The sequence below is a fragment of the Andrena cerasifolii genome, chromosome 8, assembly GCF_050908995.1.
Source record: "Andrena cerasifolii isolate SP2316 chromosome 8, iyAndCera1_principal, whole genome shotgun sequence".
Taxonomy (NCBI): Eukaryota; Metazoa; Arthropoda; class Insecta; order Hymenoptera; family Andrenidae; genus Andrena; species Andrena cerasifolii.
This window is the reverse complement of record NC_135125.1, coordinates 3875094-3891124: the sequence shown is the minus strand read 5'-3', so window position 1 is coordinate 3891124 and position 16031 is coordinate 3875094. Positions and strand designations below refer to the sequence as shown.

The window sequence follows — 16031 nt, the reverse complement described above, 5'->3', positions numbered from 1 at the left end:
ACGGCTGCGAAGAGGGTGATTCCGCATGAACAGATGCTTACGTCGGAAGTGTGGAGCAAAGTTTTTTCAAATGTGCTTTTATCTTTTGAAAAAACGACTCACAGAACCCCTTAAGAAGACTTCGAATATATGGATCACGTTCACGATGCTCTCTCTAGAATATTTTTCATATAAAGCATTCTGATTCTAAACGCAAGCAATAAAAGAGGTTTCTTTGAAAAGGACGAACCCATTCACAGAAATTTTATCCTGTGCTTTCGATTTATTTTTGCGTAAAGAACCCACCCCTTCCCACAAACTGGGTCATTTCCCGTCCAGAAACACTCCCTGCGCATGTAAAAATAATTGCAGGCGAAATGACTCATTTTGCTCGCAATAAGTGCTACACGTGACGTCATCTTGCACGTACTCCTTTTGTACGCGTATAATTAGTTCGCGATGAATGAACTTGTTTCGCCCAATGCGGAGGGATTTTGAAATACTGACAGGGGAAGATCCCGACCCCGGAGATTCCAAAAAATCTGAAACTTTGCGAATATGTAGGGGATTTCCTCCTGATTACAACGCAAATTTTGTTTGCTGCCCAAATCCACTAGAAGGGGGTGAAATTAACCCCCGGAAATTCGGCTATTTTCCGATTTCGTGTTATAACTCGCGAACTGTAATAGATAGAAAAAAAGTTTCAAGACAAAAGTTGCTTCTCTTAATTAAACCCACCATTTGGTAAAAAAATATTTTACAGTTCACGAATTATAACATAAAATCGGAAAATAACCGAATTTTCAGGGGGTCAATTACACCCCATTAGAGTGAATTTGGGCAGCAAACAAAAGTTGCGTTGTTAATTTGGGCAGCAAACAAAAATTGAACGCGTACCTTGATGCTACGTACTCATTGTCGCTAATAAGTTCGACGAGTCGCGCGAAATTGATCGATCAGGGAATTTACAAAGATTTCGCGCGAATGATCGCGAGCAGGTGGTGGCTGATGGTGTGGACGAGCCAGCCCGAGCGGACGTGCTGGTGCGCGTCGCTGACAATCAGTCTAGCGAGCTGGTGAGCTCACGACAGTAGTAGGCTCGCGCGCCTGCCGTGAGGGTGGCTGCTCGGCACGCAGCCCGCAGCTCTCCTCTTTCGTGCTTCCCTCTTCTGTCACAGTTCTCTTTCCTCTCTTCTCCTTCCAATGCGAACCGTCCTTCGAACTGCCGTCACGTTTCCGGATTTCGGTGAAGTTTCGAACAAACCGCAAACCAAACATATCGCGATAGGTGCTTGTGTGCGTGAGTGCGTGTGCGGGGAGATTGACACATATCAACATTAGCTGACAACACGAAGTTCACTGTATAGTGCAAATGCGATAAATACTGCTCTGATCAGGTGAGACGAACGCAGTCGGCTTTTAAGTGTTATAACTTTGCGGGGGATGTTTGGATGATTTTCCCTGCATTTTGTTGGCTTATGTCAGAAAAAATTATCATTCTTTCGATATATTACGTGGGTACGCAGTGGCGGATTTAACAGGGCGGCCTATGAGCAGTTACCACCTGGGCCCCAGCTCGAAAGGCCCCACTAAGGCCCCGTCCTTAAAAAAAATATGATTTTATCTGAACTATATTTTTTTATGTATTATTACACTGAGCCCGCTGTCAGTAAACTACCGCTGTAGTTTACCGAAAAATGGGCCCTGCTCAGAGGGCCCCTCATAGGGCCCGGTCTTCAAAAATAAATTATGATTTTATCCAAGCACTTTTTCTATACTTTTCTGTACATTTACCCTCTTTTAGTAAACTAGCTACACATTTTCCCGAAATAATGGGCCCCTCCACGTTTGCCACGTGGGCCTTTTTCCTTAAATCCGCCACTGTGGGTACGTGGAACAGATCGTGTTGAGGGAAAGAGTCGAAATTACTTGTTTCATAAGTTTCTTATGCAATATTTGCCACGAAAACGTAGGTGGGGAACCTTAAAATTATATTTAGTGGCTGTTCAAACGAACACTAATGTAGCCATGCCAGTTTCCGAGAAGATTATTGGGCATTTAAATTTTAAATGATTTCAATGTCTTCATATTTACTTGGTGTATTTTAATCGGTGGAAATCGAAACGGTCGGGCAGCAATTTGAATCTCTGTTTCGCCTTCCCGCTTTGTTGTATTCGATAACAAATCATCTGTTTCGCATTTGAACGGGAAACCGACCCGAATACTCGGTATTGTAAAAATACTGTTACGCTCCGATTGGCATGCATTATCGATTAATGTCAGCGGCCGCGGTATGAAATCTAACATCAGAAAACGGGCGCCAAGTTTTTTTGATCAAATGAGAGACTACAAACGTGATCGTGCGTGGCTGGGAACTTGGAATTGCTAGTTCTCATGCGCCCTGTACAAAGTTTTAAGTCAGTAACCACGTTTCTCATAGAACAGTGTAGGTTTATTGATACTTATAGGCACACTTTAAGTTTCACTACTTTTTTTTTTAGAAATTACTTCAGATGTTATAATAGCATTATGTAATTATGTAAGTGGTAAAAGAAGAGAGTTGCGAAAGTGGAAATTACAATATCGTTTTTTACTTCTTTTATGGATGAACTTCAGTAACATACAAAATAAGCGAAGAAAATTGGAGGCATGAATCTTTATGCAATAGGGAAACCCCCCGAAATTTTTTAGAAAAATTGATTTGATGGTTTTTAAATTATTTAACTTTCAATTTAACATGTATTCTTATGGGAAACCTAATATTGAGAAATATAACTGCAAAATTAAGAGCGAAATAATAGGCCAAAGTTTTTGAAATCTTGTGTACAGGAAAAAGCCTTATTAATATCTTGAAAATTGATTAACTTTTGGCGAAGATTTTCACTAAAATTCGCCCTTGATGGGCATTGGTAAAAATTTCCATGTAATTAAGAAAATAATAATAAAATTACTGAATAAAATTTAAAATTAATAAAGTGAATAAAAATTAAAATTAAATTTATTTCATTCAATGTACTTCTATTTTTTTTTTGAATCCCTGAAAAATAGATACTTCTTTTGTATTATATTCAGATATTTTTCTTATATAACTTGTTATTGTATGTCGAAACAGGTTTCGAGCAAAACAATACGTGATGATTGTGTTACAAATTTATTCAGGAATTTTACAAAAATTGTTAAACTAATAACTGTTTTGTAGCATAGCCTTTCTGTTTGATTGTCGCAGATATTTTTGTCGGTAGTATTTGACTGCAGAATAAATAGCTATATCATGTGAAATAATTGTTTCAATCAACCAATGATGGTAAAAATAGGATGACATCCAAATTATGCAGTAGGAGTAACTGCATTTCACCGAGCAACTTAAAACTGTGAAGGTGTTTGACCACGAACTGCAACACGACACTCGTTTCGTATCGTATCAACTGTTTCGGAGTTTTATAGCACGTAGCCTTATGAAATTATCGTCGGTGGGCAGCAGTTTGTTTTCTTTATATGCAAGTTGGAAAGTGAGCATGCACGTGGTAGTCGCCGGTCGAGATATTATCTGTCGTCCGACATCTTCGTCTTTATTAACCATCGGAGGCGATCGATTTGACCAAATTTGGCGATTCCTTTGCCGGGTTAACGATGTGTTCGCGTCATCGGTGCCTCCGTAATACGAATGCGTAACTACGTATCTATATTCGTAAATATACGTGTCTGAATTCGACGCAGCACGACGTAAGGCATTATTTTTACGTTGTCGCCTACCCGACACTCGTTGAACTTTATTTCATAATCTTTCATCGAGCGAGCTTTAAACATTATATAATAAAAAAAAATTCCGAGCACGCTGTTCGAAATTTTATTGCTGTTACATGATCACTTGAAATAAAGTGAGGGTGAAACTGTTCCAACAATTTTCAAGTATCGCAATGTACATGTAATTTTAATACAAATATCTGATAGGTGCAATCGGAAATTAAGACATTTTCGTGAAGCTTTGAATTCTGCTGTGCATTGAAATTGCCTGTTATCAAGATTGGGTTAAAAGAGAGTTTAGAATGATCATAGGGGGAGGCACCTTTATGTACTTGCAGCTCATTTTGATTTCACATCTTTTTTTATATTGTAATTATTATTATCTTCATTTTTTTGAGTCGTAATCTTTTTCTTATATTTATATTATTTTCTTTTATTTCTATTTGTGATTTATTTGATAATTCTCTTTTTCGTCCTGGGCTTTTTCATGTAGGGGAGAGGTGCTATAAAAGGGACACTTTTGTTTAGCGTCCATTTCTGACAATACTATTATAGGTATTTTTTTTGTGATTCATAATCTTTTTCTTATATTTATATTATTTTCTTCTATTTTTTTGTGATTTATTTGATAATTCTCTTTTTCGCCCTGGGCTTTTTTATGTAGGGGAGAGGTGCTGTAAAAGGGACACTTTTGTTTAGCGTCCATTTCTGACAATATTATTATAGGTATTTTTTTGTGATTCGTAATCTTTTTCTTATATTTATATTATTTTCTTCTATTGTTTTGTGATTTATTTGATAATTCTCTTTTTCGTCGTGGGCTTTTTCATGTAGGGGAGAGGTGCTATAAAAGGGACACTTTTGTTTAGCGTCCATTTCTGACAATATTATTATAGGTATTTTTTTTGTGATTCATAATCTTTTTCTTATATTTATATTATTTTCTTTTATTTCTATTTGTGATATATTTGATAATTCTCTTTTTCGTCCTGGACTTTTTCATGTAGGGGAGAGGTGCTATAAAAGGGACACTTTTGTTTAGCGTCCATTTCTGACAATACTATTATAGGTATTTTTTTTGTGATTCATAATCTTTTTCTTATATTTATATTATTTTCTTCTATTTTTTTGTGATTTATTTGATAATTCTCTTTTTCGCCCTGGGCTTTTTTATGTAGGGGAGAGGTGCTGTAAAGGGGACACTTTTGTTTAGCGTCCATTTCTGACAATATTATTATAGGTATTTTTTTTGTGATTCATAATCTTTTTCTTATATTTATATTATTTTCTTTTATTTCTATTTGTGATTTATTTGATAATTCTCTTTTTCGTCCTAGGCTTTTTCATGTAGGGGAGAGGTGCTATAAAAGGGACACTTTTGTTTAGCGTCCATTTCTGACAATATTATTATAGGTATTTAAAAAACAAGTACATCAATAGAAAGCGTGTTTATTTCCGTTCAATAAAAGTACATTACAAGCTCTATCAATTGTAATAGAAAATAACAAAATCTTCGACTTTCAAATTAGTGGGAAATATCCCTTTTACGACTAGGTGGTTTTAAATGGGACAGTATAAGTCATGAAAGGGACACGTTAATAAAAATAAACTTATTAAGTATTACAATTATAATTGCAAATACTTAATGATACAAAACAATGGAATCTATGAAAAAATTAGTTCTTTGCAGTGGCGGATTTAAGAAAAAAGGCCCAAGTGGCAAACCTTCAGAGGGGCCCATTTCGTCGGGAAAATGAAGAGACAGTTTACTAAAACCGGGCCAAGTGTAATAGTACGAAAAAAGAATTGTAGTATTTGGATACCTATACCTACTCCGAATTTTTTTTGGAGATGGGGCCCGGTGGGCCCCTCTGGGCAAGGGCCCAGGCGGCAACTGCTCATCAACCGCTCTGTTAAATCCGCCACCGACTCTTTGTACTATAAATCATCAATATTTTGTCGCTTTGAATAGTCACTTCACTAATTCTTAAATTTGAAACTAGACGCCATAAACTAATAATTGATAATTTAAGGATGAACTTCAGTAACAATCAAAATAAGCGAAAATCTTTGAAAATTGGAGGAATGAATTTTTCTGCAACAGTAAAACCCCTCGCAAATTTTTGGAAAAATTGATTCGGTAGTCCTTGAATTATTTAACTTTTAATTTAACGTGTATTCTTATGAGAAACGCAATATTGAGAAAAATAACTACAAAATTAATAGTGAAATATTAGGCCAAAGTTTTTGAAATTTCGTGTATAGAAATATCAAGCGCCGAACTATATTGTCACAAGAATCCCGGACAATGGATTAATATCTTGGAAATTGATTAACTTTTGGCTAAGATTGTCACTAAAATTCACCCTTAAAACAATGTCATCTATGTATCATAATGATACACTAATAACTTTACAGGAAAGTAAAATACACACAGTGTCCAGATCGTCCCATATAAGACTAGTTATGCTGTCCCTTGTAAGACTATAAGTGAGTTTAATATAACATAACCTCAAAACAAAGAAAACACTCAGTTAAGCTTACCTATTGAGTATTTTCGTTTCAATTGAATACAGGCTATTTAAATGATATAACACTTTAACACTTTGTATATATCTTGATCTCAGAAAACGACGCAGAAAATCGACGAAAATTTTACTTTTACTGCCGAAAACATCAACCGCGGATTACCACTCTGTTGCAAGTGAGCACCGCAGTGAAGTTTGCGCCAAATAACTGGGCACTACTATTGTCATAGGCATAAAAATAACTTGCATGTGCAATGCGTTTAAAATTTTGGCAAATTAATTTGTCCCATTTAAGACCCGCCCCTTTTATAGCACCTCTCCCCTAGTTGGCGTAATTTTTTTTACTTTTACTCGTTTATTATGCGCATGAAGGCGTAGATGTCGATCACGTTGGTTTTGCACGTTCTTCGAGCGTAAATACAACGTTGACTTTGTAGCCGTGTTTCTGTTGCTTGTCTTTGGGGATTCAAAAAAGCTGCCAGCTATGTACGAACGTGTTGTTGACAGCCCACTTGTATTCTTTCATGTGCATTGCCACTTGAGAGCTGCGATTCAGTCATCTGCTCAGTGAGAAGGTTATTAATTACCGCACCGTTGACCTTCCGAATCCGTTCGCACAAAAGAAATTCACTCTGGGTGCTGCATTTTGCGATATTACGTTTAACGAAAGATTCAGAGCTCTGCAAATTTTTTTTCTTCGTAATTTCATATGCATACGTATGATTTAAATTAATACTGGTACTGTTTTTATTCTCGATTCCTTAGGACCCTTGGTGAACTGTTATGGACATCCGTTTATGCGCGCGTACGTTCACTGTTTGCGGGAAATTCGGGTGAAACGTTATTAACTTAAAAATGTCTCTCCCTCTCTCGCCCGTGGAGATTTAAATGCGCGCGGTGCAGGCGATAAAGGCGCGGAACGACCACTATTTTCAGGGGAATTATCGGCGCGAACGTAGTGTGAGGACTTCATTTCGGTATGCGGAATACGGTGCCGGGACCAGTTATGTAATATATATATAACATGCGTGTATCAGTTTTACCTGGGAAATTAATTTGGAACAACTATTAGCTGAAAGAAAGTGGCAGTAAATTTGTGACACGTAGTTGTAAAATTGATAAGATGCCGCATTTACACCGATGTAACGGCATTAAGGTTGTTCCTAACCAACTGTGTTAGTCAAATTAGAGTTGGGTAATAAAAGATAAATATAAAGTAGTATGGTACTATAGAAATAATAATAATAATTTTTAACGTCGTGTATATATATTTTAAAAAGTTCAATGTTAATATGAATAATTGTAATACGAAAATAGAATATTAAAATGTCAGAAAAAGTGTTCATATGAATTTGAATCGCCGTTCGCTATTTAAATATCTGAACGTATCCATTCTGCGACGTTGCCACGTTGACTGCTCTACGTAATTTATAAAATTCAGAAATTAATAAATTCAAATACAGAAATTAATAAATTCATTTCCTGACATTTCGATGTACTTTTGTGCCAGTTTTGGTACACTTCTTGAATATAGTTTTCCTGTTGCAAAAGAAAACCTGAAACTATAACCCCCTTTTTCCGACTCTGCCATGTGCCACTGTGTTAAAATGCATCAACTTTAATTAACAATTTCTCCATAACTATGTGGTAAATCCATTTCAAAGTTTGTACAAGGGTCTCTTGTATTCGAAATTAGTTTTGAACGAAATTTAAAAGAATTCTCGAATTTAGTAGAATATTCAGGAACTACCTTAACAGAATAATCATAACAGAACAGTGCAAATCGCTATTTCCTTATCAACATTCAGAAACTCAGTTTTCTGTGTATTAACTGGATGATTAATTTGTACCATTGATCTGTTCATCTTATTTCATTTCTTTCCGTTGTTCCCTTTGGTATTTGTCACTTTAATTTTCCCTTCTTCGTTCGTTTTCTATTCGTGTATTTTCATGTTATTATAATGTGCCAGAGGGTTGTTATCCCGTAAGAAATAAATAAATAAATAAATAAATTGAGTTGGAAACAGGATGCTGGTTTTAAATATTCAAAAATTCCAGTAGATAGTACCTGAAATAAAGTCACTGTCTTCTACTCAGATTAATTCCAGAATAACAAATGAGGAAAGGAATTCCCGCGGTTTTGAAACGCACGCGTATTAGCAAAATTCTAATTATCTTCAATAATATTTATGCCAACGCGGAAACGACAGATTTTATGTACACACTGCAGGAAATCAAAGAAAAGTATGATCTTCCGGCGTGGCACTCAGGTCGATTATTTACTGGCAACCGAAGCTCGGCAACTCGAAAATTCAAAAAAGTTCGAAACTTTGCAGAAATGTAGCTCAAGTGATGCTAATAACGTAACTATTTTTTTAGTGGGCAATAAAACGGTCCTCGGGGTAAAAACACCCCCTCCAACAAATAGCGAGTTTTCAGATTATCGTGAATATCTACGAAACTGTAAAAGATATAAAAAATAAGTCAAATTCAAAGATCCACGGTTTTTTATGCCCTATAAAGTGACGACAAAGAATTTGCGAAAAACATTATTTTTTTCAAAATTTATCCCCACCACCCCTTTTTTTCGACAATTCTTTGTCACCATATTGTAGGATATCGAAAGCCATAAAACTTTGAATTTAATTTTTTCCCGATATCTTTTACGGTTTCGCAGATATTCACGATAATATAAAAACTCAAAATTTCTTTGAAGGGGTGTTTTCACCATTAGGACCGTTTTATTGCCGAATAAAAAAATATAAAAATAGTTACGTTATTAGCATCACTTGAGCTACAATTCTACGAAGTTTCAGAGTTTCTTGAAATTTCGAATTACCGACCTTCCCTTGTGAGGGTGGCTGAAATGCTTGCCATGCCTGTTCAACGCATGCCTACACGTTAAACATACTGGAAGTGATGAATGTCCGGTATTTATCTGTAGTATAAGTGCCAGAGTAACTTCTCTCCAATCTTGCTTTCTCCTTTTCCACCAGCACTGTCCCTCGCCCTGAGTCTCTCCTTTGTTCGTCATCCTATCTTGTTGAGACAAAGATTTGTTGCCACGGAGAATATTTCTGCCTCTCAACACATTTCCTTTTAATTTAAAAAAAATGACTTTTCATTTTTCTGTACAAGGGAAAAATTTCAATATGCGTAAACGACGTAGATTTCGTGTTAATATATTTTCTAATTAACAGTATGCGTTTTGAAGCATTCTTCTCTAAGATTACTTTTTCGAAGGTGTTGGGATTTCACTTATCTGACAAGGGAAGATCCCGAACCCGAAAATTCAAAGAATTCTGAAACTTTGCGAATAAGTAGGGGATTTCCTCCTGATTACAACGAAATTTTGGTTTTGCTGCCCAAATTCACTCGAAGGGGGTGAAATTAACCCCTGAAAATTCGGCTGTTTTCCAATTTTGTCTTATAACTCGCGAACTGTAAGAGATAGAAAAAAAGTTTCAAGTCAAAAGTTGCTTCTTTTAATTAGATCTATCGTTTGGCGAAAAAATTATTTTACAGACCACGAGTTGTAACACAAAATCGTAAAATAACCGGATTTTCAGGGGGTCAATTACACCCCCTTAAAGTGAATTTGGGCAGCAAACAAAAATTCCGTTGTAATCAGGAGGAAATTCCCTACATATTCACAAAGTTTCAGAATTTTTTGAATTTCCTGGTTCGGGATGTTCCCTTGTGAGTAATTGGTTAATGTTTTATGCTGATAGAGTATCGTGCAAGATTCTGATTCAAATTAAAATATAAAATAATTAATAATACAGATGCTACTTGACAATGTTATTGAAATTACGTTTGTTATTTCTCTTGCATCAATCCTGCTAATGAAACACCCATTAAAGAGCATTTGTAAGTGCTTCACTCCCTCTCGGTTAATTAATAGTAAAATATCGTATGTACATGTCGTAGCAAGCGTGTTTGTGTGACACGTATCTAATCAGCGCTTACGGGGGGTTAATTTATAATACTCGGCACGTAATCAACGAATCATTACTTTATCGTATGCATGATGCTAAAGTATTCTATAAGAGACATGCAACTTCGTATCAGATTTATGTACATTAGTGGTCTGTTGCACGTCAAGTACTACTTGGCTAGAGAACGATTTGCGAATAAACTTGTCTCATTTACGTAATTAGATTAGTGTTTGTTACATTATTTGACTCAACATTTATTTTATTTTACATAGCACACAGCAGTATTTTACTAACGACAAAAGGGATTGAGATGTAATATTAAATATGGGAATGGGAATTAATTGGGTATAATATTATTTTTTTTTCAAATGTCATAAAAGTAAAATAAATAGTGTTTTTTTATAAAATTACACTATCTTTACTACTCGGCTTCGCCCGAAATTTAGATTCTGATTTTATAAAAAAATATGTATTTATATTTTTTTTTGTGAAAATAGTCACATTTATCTGGATTAGCTAGACATTGTGAGCTGGGACACATTTCGTGACCCCAGAGTTTACCGTTCGAAAGTTTTTAGGCGATAGACAAACACACAAACTCTTTCTGCTTTATATATTAAGATACGAAATATTAAGATCAAATTATCGATACATGGAAAATTTAAATTTGAATTTTCAGTTGGCCTGGGTATGGGATAGTTGTATTTTGATTAACCAAACACAACTGTAAAAAAAATTTGGAAAAATATTCATGTCTGCAGGTTCCTTTTTCTCCTAAAAATGATTATATGATTATTTAGGAGAAAAAGGAACCTGCAGATATGAATATTTTTCCAAATTTTTTGTACAGTTGTGTTTGGTTAATCAAAAGACAACTATCCCGCACCCAGGCCAGCTGAAAATTTAAATTTAAATTTTCCGCTCCGCCCTATTACACACGCTCAAAATCATATAATCATATAATTATTTTTAGGAGAAAAAGGAACCTGCAGACATGAATATTTTTCCAAAATTTGTTTACAGTTGTATTTAGTTAATCAAAAGACAACTATCCAGCACCCAGCCCAGCTGAAAATTCAAATTTAAATTTTCCGCTCCGCCCTATTACATAGGCTCAAAATCATATAATCATATAATCATTTTTAGCAGAAAAAGGAACCTGCAGATATGAATATTTTCCAAATTTTTTTTTACAGTTGTGTTTGGTTAATCAAAAGACAACTATCCTGCACCCAGGCCAACTGAAAATTCAAATTTAAATTTTCGACTATATAGTATGTAATTATATAATCATTTTTAGGAGAAAAAGGAACCTGCAGACATGAATATTTTTCCAATTTTTTTTTTTACAGTTGTGTTTGGTTAATCAAAAGACAACTATCCTGCACCCAGACCAACTGAAAATTCAAATTTAAATTTTTGCCTATATAGTATGATTATATAATCATTTTTAGCAGAAAAAGGAACCTGCAGATATGAATATTTTTCCAAAATTTGTTTACAGTTGTATTTAGTTAATCAAAAGACAACTATCCAGCACCCAGCCCAGCTGAAAATTCAAATTTAAATTTTCCGCTCCGCCCTATTACATAGGCTCAAAATCATATAATCATATAATCATTTTTAGCAGAAAAAGGAACCTGCAGATATGAATATTTTCCAAATTTTTTTTTACAGTTGTGTTTGGTTAATCAAAAGACAACTATCCTGCACCCAGGCCAACTGAAAATTCAAATTTAAATTTTCGACTATATAGTATGTAATTATATAATCATTTTTAGGAGAAAAAGGAACCTGCAGACATGAATATTTTTCCAATTTTTTTTTTTACAGTTGTGTTTGGTTAATCAAAAGACAACTATCCTGCACCCAGACCAACTGAAAATTCAAATTTAAATTTTTGCCTATATAGTATGATTATATAATCATTTTTAGCAGAAAAAGGAACCTGCAGATATGAATATTTTTCCAAAATTTGTTTACAGTTGTATTTAGTTAATCAAAAGACAACTATCCCACACCCAGCCCAGCTGAAAATTCAAATTTAAATTTTCCGCCCCGCCCTAATAGATATAGGTACTAGTAAATAGGTACTAGTGAATAACTCAATACCACAAACTTAATTTCTCGTAAGAATTATGTAAATGATTGATCTATTCTTTCGCAAAAATTTATATTCCGTCAACGCAAAGCTATCGACCTGACGATTTCTGTGAAATCCGTAAAGAATACCGCTCGATTCGAATGCACTCCATTCTTTTAGTACCAGTGTTTAAAAAAAAAGTATACCTTTCAATCTTCAATTTAAATTTTACAGGACGAAAGAAGACGAATCGCATTAGGTATTATCAGAAAATGTTTAGAGTGGTGAAACATATTAACCCTTTCTGTATCTCAACAATTAAGCTGACATTTCGTCGAAGTTCGTTCCAAAATCCAAATCACCGATTCTGTGGTAAGTGCCGTGTTCACCACAGTCCTCTCACCAGACTGACTAAAAGATAATGCACTTGGCACTGGCTGAAGATCAAAACCTCATTTTTGAAAGTAAAGTGGACTTGGTCAGTTTCACCTCCAAGCCAATCGACTACGAAAACTTTCGTTCTAATAGGTAGCGTTCCGATAAGAATAAAATGGATCAGAGAAGTACGAAGGGAGCTTCGCGTGTGTAAGCGTAAAATGTGATAGGGCACGAGTAACGGTTTCATACTTTATAGGATTCGCGACGTGGATGGCTAAAGGTTATGATGATTTATCTGGAGTGCGATCTTTGCGACCCGCATCGCCGTGCTCGTATTCATTGTTCTCGGCCGTATTCCTGGTTATCTTTTCGATATCCAAAAAAATCACGTCCCCTGGATGCCTAAACGGCATAATGGAGACTACGCGGAAACTGTCGCGCTAACGATCTATACTTCCGATAGCGAAGGAACATGACCAATAAGATCGTTAGACCGGTCAAGCTGGTAATACATCCCTGATTGTGAGTTGTGCTCGAAACCCCGCAAATTCAACCTTTACATCTTTGATCATTGCCGAACTTTCGTTCCATAAACGTGGGATTTTTGTGTGGCTACGTGGTGCTGCATTGGGCAGTTCAAAAGTAGTGCTCGCGCGATGATCAAAAACTGGTGAATTAAAGTTAATAGGATGTCTCACCTTAAGCGATCCTCGCAAATATCGTTGGACCTATTAGTTGCTAATGACATAGGCCTGCGATGAGAATGCTTTATTCAATATTTTAGCTATTTTTAATATATTTTTGGGGGCTGAATTCGAAAAACACAATGAAATTTGTAAAGAAACTTACAACATAAACACGTCACAGCAAGTTGTGAAAAAGATTTAGAGTACCAAATCTTTAAAACTGTACGTGTTGGAGCAAATTTGAGGTTAGTTTTGCAGGTAGAAGGTTAAATTCCTATGAAAGTAGCGTTCATTTTTAAAAACGCTTTATGACCCTCAATTTTGTGGCTGAATGTAATTATTGTCATCGAAGAACGTTTTACAGGGGCATTGCACGAGGTTTGGTTTATTGATTTAGCTTTACATGTAACTTACACTAGTTTACAGTCATTTCTTGATGTAAGGTGGTCCCCTAACCTCAAAAATTTTGGCCATATTTCGGGTTAGAGTTGACTGATTTGATCGCGACGACTCTAAAATAAAAGATTATTAAATTGCATACAACTCTATCCTACAGTGTTTTCCAATGGGACCAATAGTTTAGGCGGAATCGAGCGAAACTTAAGAAATATGTAATGTTTTGGGGCCTAAATTGAAATCGAAAATTCATTACATAGCCTGGAAGACATAGAAATTATCATGTCATGTCCATTTTCTTATTTTTTACGTAGAATGCGCACCTTTACGAAGGTAATAAGCCCAACCTGAGCAAAATCCACACACAAATAAGGAAGTTATGGACGATATAGCGCGAGTGCCTATTTTCAACTTTTTCCCTATTTTTGCATTTCTTCCTGTTTCGTGGCGAATTATGTATTTCATTTGTATCGATCATCTGCTGTAACATGCTTTTTACTTCTTTATTCTCTCAATATAGGCGTTAAGATGTCTTTGAAGATCCATTTCCTCTATTCGCATTTGGATTTCTTTCCACCAAATCTTGGTGTTGCAAGCGATGAACATGGCGAGAGATTTCATCAGCAGATAAAAAGTATTGAGAGAAGCTACCAAGGATTCTGGGATGAGTCATTGATGGGTGACTACGTCTGGTTTTTTGTAGGAGAAACTGATCTCAATGCGGACAAAGAAACAGAATGAGCCAAAATTGTTTTTCAAAAATAAAATACATTTAAACTTGTTTTTATTGAAGACAAATGCGTAATTCGCCAAGAAACAGGAAGAAATGCAAAAATAGGGAAAAAGTTGAAAATAGGCACTCCCGCTCTATCGTCCATAACTTCCTTATTTGTGTATGGATTTTGCTCAGGTTGGGCTTGATACCTTCGTAAAGATGCGCACTCTACGTAAAAAATAAAAAAACTCGACGTTACATGATAATTTCTTCCAGGCAATGTAGTGAATTTTCGATTTCAATTTCGGCCCCAAAACATTACATTTTTCTTAAGTTTCGCCCGATACTGCCTAAACTATTGGTCCCATTGAAAAACACTGTAGGAAAGAGTTGTATGCAATTTAATTACCTTTTATTTTAGTGTCGTCGCGATGAAATCGGTCAATTCTAACGCGAGATATGGCCAAAAACGTCGAGTCTTCTTAAAAAATTACCATAATATTCATCGGGCGATATCTCGAAAACGTATCCATAGGATTTCGTCTCATGTCGATTTTAGAGGTTAGGGGACCACCTTACATAAGAATTTCATAGTGGAGTCTCGATCAAAAATAACTTTTTGAATTTTGTAAACTAGAGTAATTAATGCATGTGGTGTATAACAACGTATTGTAATTTTCGGGGTAAAATTAGGTTCAAAGTTTCGCCTGTTCCAAATTTTGCATCTGAACCTACTCTGCTCACCAAAATTTTCGAATTACTTGCCGATTTTCATTAAAATCACTTTTAGCGATTATTGTCATATTCCTAATTGTAATAAATCGCAATATTTATCTGGAAGAAGGGGCTTAAATGTCTTTGTTTAACGAGAGAACGAGAGTGTTGTTAAATAATTAATAGTAGAAATGATGCCAAATTAGAAAATATATAGTAGGAAAGGAAATTGACTGGATTGAGGTTATGTAAAAGGCAATGAATTGCTATTTTGGAAAATATTAAGCAGTGTCTCTTATTTCTGCAGCTATGTGTGTATAGGCACTGTGCACTAACAATAAGTACATGCAAAATTTGAGCCAAACCGGTGAACCGAAACTGGTGCACTTCCCTCGTCACGTGAAAGTTAAGGAATACAGACGGGTATAATATATTTAATATTTTCGTTTTATTTGTGGGATAGGTAGAAGTATTTCAGACGTTCGAATGTCACCATCGATGGCTTTTTAAATGGAATCACGCAGTCTCCTTACGTAATGCCGTTGCTTTAGAAGAGGCAAAACTAATCAGATTATAATATAAAGATAAATCGAATCTTTATATCAAGGCTTATGGAAATCCTTAAGTAGCTTAAGAATAACTTAATTCTTCAATAACTACCGTATTAATTAGCTTCATGATTTTCAGCTCCTTAGGCTAATGTACCTAGATCATTGTTTCTGTTTTCCTCCAAAGCTAAAAAAAGATTATCAAAATCGGTCTGGCTTAGGTCTACACCAGAATTCATCTAAGAAGGAACCCGTTTCGCGCATGTAGAACGAGCTCATTGGCTCCGAGAAAGCGTTGGTGGGGGTACAGCCAATAGCGGCT

General features: G+C 35.5%; 1 protein-coding gene across 4 annotated transcripts in view; it reads left to right on the top strand.

The window, feature by feature from the left end:
- Positions 1-16031, top strand: part of Sick (sickie) — a 626930-nt gene that overhangs the window by 50735 nt on the left and 560164 nt on the right. Inside the window, exon 1 of one of the 4 annotated variants that reach the window (XM_076818205.1) lies at positions 1067-1376. The exons of the other annotated variants lie outside the window; for them this stretch is intronic. The gene's annotated coding sequence lies outside the window, so the exon portion shown is untranslated. Of the gene's footprint in view, positions 1-1066; positions 1377-16031 lie in introns of those variants that run through there. 4 annotated transcript variants of the gene reach the window in all.